A 3,469-nucleotide genomic window follows, 5' to 3' on the forward strand; every position below is an offset into this window, starting at 1 on the left:
AACACACGAGGTATGTGTGCGTGCATGCCCCAAATCCCAAAGGTAGGGAAAAATGGAGGAGAAAGGATTACAGCATGACCATCCCCCATGGGGAATACTTTCTCACTTTCTCTCTCTGTCTCTCTGTCTCTCTGTCTTTGCCTCTGTCTCTTCCTAGTGAATGCATCAAAAAAATAAATAAATAGAAGAAGTAAAGGACACCTCTATGGCCTAGTGGTTAAGGGAACCAGATCCCATATGCCCAACTACAGTGGTTAAGGGAACCAGATCCCACATGCCCAACTGCACAGTTCAAATTCCAGTTACAGCAGCTTGAAAAACATGCCAGGAGCATATACCTGTGTGCCCCAAATTGCAACAGGATGAAGGAGGAGAAGAGCTTTTGGTGTAACCACTCCCCAGTGGGGGGTGCTTTCTCCTTCTCCTCATCTGTTTCTCTGTTTCTTTAGGCATGAACATGCTCTCTGGAAAAAATTTAAAATGTTTAAATAAATAAATAAAAAGAAGAAAGTTTTCAGCTCAACAACTTCAGGAACTAGTATAGAAAGGGAGCCAGAAACAGGAGGATCATGAGATTATGAACAGTGCAGGCAACATGAAAAGACCCTGTCTGAAAGAGCTGCGCATGATGGTGTGCACCTGTAGTCCCAGTTACTCAGAAGCCTGAGGCAGGAGGATCACAACATAGCAAAACCCTGTCTAAAAAAAAAATCAACTGAAATGTCCGAGAACAGATAAGCAGATTTAAAAAGTGTGGCATGTGTACTCTATGGAATACTACACAGCCATAAAAAATGAGATCCTGAGATCCTGATATTTGATAGATTGGATGAAAATGAAAGATTTAATGCTAAGTGAAACAAACCAGACCATGAAAGACAAGCATTGTATGTCTTCATTTAATATATACTGAATGTCTGCACTCTATGGCAGAAACTGAGAGATTGGAAGATATAAGGGACCAGCAGTTAGTGTAATGGCTATGTCACTGGACTCCCATGTAGTCAACCATGGTACGAGTCCCGGACCCAGTGGCTTAAACTCACGCCGGGCGTGTGTGCATACGTGCCCAAGATCCCAAGAGGAGAATGGAGGAGAAAGGACTGTGGTGTGGCCATCCCCCCTGGGGGGTGATTTCTCGCTTTCTGTCTCTCTGTCTCTCTCTGTCTTTCTGACGAGCACACACGTCCTACAGCAAAAAAAAAAAAAAAAAAAAGATTGGAAGATATAAAAGCAGGAGGGCAACTGTAGATGCTATAGACAGTGTAGACGGGTATAACCGACGACACAAGATTGGCCAAGAGCTGGTATTTATTGGAGCAAAATGGTGGGTTCATAGGGTTAAATATATTATTCCCATACTTCTGTTTATGTCTGCAATTTTCTATAATAAAAAGCTCTTTCAAGATAAATGGCATCTTGGGACCAGCAGATGGTGTAATGGTTACGTCGCTGGACTCCCACATGGCCATAGTTTGAGTCCAGGACCTGGTGGCCTGAAATTCATGCCATACATGCTTGTGTGTGCCCAAAATCCTGAGAAGAGACTGGAGGAGAAGGGATTGCAGCGTGGCCATCCCCCTTGCAGGGTGATTTCTTGCTTTCTGTCTTTCTGTCTCTGTCTCTCTGGCGAGTGCATACACCCTATAGGAAAAAAAAAAAAAAAAAAACCTCTAAAAAATTTAAAAATAAATGACATCTCAGAATCAAAGAAATGGAGTAACTGTGTGGTACCATGATGGAGTGACACTCTCAGGGACTACTAAGACCATATGTCCTAAATGGCCTGTGACAGGCAAAGATTATGGCCATTGAAGATGTCCACGCCTGAATCCCTGGTGCCTTCACAGACCTGGTATTAAATTATGTGGCAAAAGGAACTCTGAAGGTATGGTTACAGTTCTAGACCTTGAGATGGACAACTTTGTTGAATATCTGGATAAGCCCAGTCTTATCACAGGACTTCTGAAAAGTAGAGAACCTTTCCAAGATGCAGTCAGAGATGAACTAAAGAATGGAGAGATTTGAAGTATGACAGGGACATCCGATCTCTGGCTCTGAAGATAGAAGAAGGAGGGCTCGAGGCAAGAAATGCAAGTAGCCTCTAGAATGGCCCTCAGCTGATGGACAGCAAGGAATGGAGACCTCAATCCTACAACCATAAGGAACTGAATCCTACCAATGATCTAAATGAGGAAGGAAACAGGTTTTTTTACTATAGCCTCTACAGAAAAGAATACAACATGCAGCAACTTTAATGTTAGCCTGATGAGACCCACATCACATTACTGACCTACAGAATTATAAGATAATAAATTTGTGCTCCTTTGAGGAAATGGTCCCCAGCCTTTTTGGTACCAGGGAATGACTGGTTTTGCATAAGACAATTATTTCACAGACCAGGGTTGGGGGATGGTTTGGAGATGATTCAAGCTCATCACATTGACTGTGCATTTTTTCATATTATTATCAAATTGCAATATATAATGAAATAATTATACAACTCACCATTATACAACTCAGTGGGGGCACTGAGCTTGTTTATCTGGAATGAGATGGTCCCATTTGGGGGCTCCTATGAGAATCTAATTCATTGCTGTTCTAACAGGAGGCGGAGCTCAGGCAATACCGTGAGCAATGGGGAGTGACTGTAAATACAAATGAAGCTTCGCTCGCTTGCCTACCCACTCTCCTGCTCACCACTCACTTCTTGCTGTGTGTGTGGCTTGGTTCCCAACAGGCCATGGACTGGTACCAGGGATTGGAGACCCCTGCTTTAAGGGGTCTCCCTACATTTGTGAAACTTTGTTAGGAAAGCAATGGACCAAACACATATGGCTTGAAGTTCTCTATCTTTCACAGTTTTTTTCTCCTCTCCTTTAATAGAAAGCTAGTCTACATGACTGCAGCTTATTTCACACTTCAGTGTGCCTAAAGAGGGGAAGCAAACAAATTCTTGTTGATTCATTCAACACCAATGAACAGGCATGGCCACAGGAAACAGGCATGACCTTGAAATGCAGAACGACACCAGCAGGTTAACGGACCTGTGTGTGCCACGGAAGTCCTCTCCAGGCAACCACATCATCAGCACCAAGGGCCACATGTCCATCCAGAAGAACATGGCCGAGGTGGACAAGGTTGCAGGCAGGTTTAACAGCCAGGTCAAGACCTATGCCATTTGCAGGGCCATTCATAGTATGGGGGACTCAGATGACCCCATTCTCCGGCAGGCCAAGGCTGACAGCATCATCTCAAAGAACCTATGATCAGAGAGAACCACAGATCAGGTAGGGTGGAAACTTGTAATAAATAAATGGTGAAAACCCATGGAAAAATAAAGAAAAGAAAAGGTTGAGAGTGGGATCAGCAGATGCCATAATGGTTACATCACTGGACTCCCACATGGTCGACCATGGTTTGAGTCCCAAACCCAGTGTCTTAAAACTCACGCCAGGCATATGCATGT

The 3,469-nt window shown here is 43.7% G+C and overlaps 1 pseudogene; it reads left to right on the top strand.

Moving 5' to 3' along the window:
* Positions 1-3,017: 3,017 nt before the first annotated feature.
* LOC102487290 (40S ribosomal protein S21 pseudogene) lies at positions 3,018-3,269 on the top strand (annotated as a pseudogene).
* The last annotated feature ends 200 nt before the right edge of the window (positions 3,270-3,469 follow it).

The sequence above is a fragment of the Tupaia chinensis genome, unplaced genomic scaffold, assembly GCF_000334495.1.
Source record: "Tupaia chinensis unplaced genomic scaffold, TupChi_1.0 Scaffold000422_1, whole genome shotgun sequence".
Classification (NCBI taxonomy): domain Eukaryota; kingdom Metazoa; phylum Chordata; class Mammalia; order Scandentia; family Tupaiidae; genus Tupaia; species Tupaia belangeri.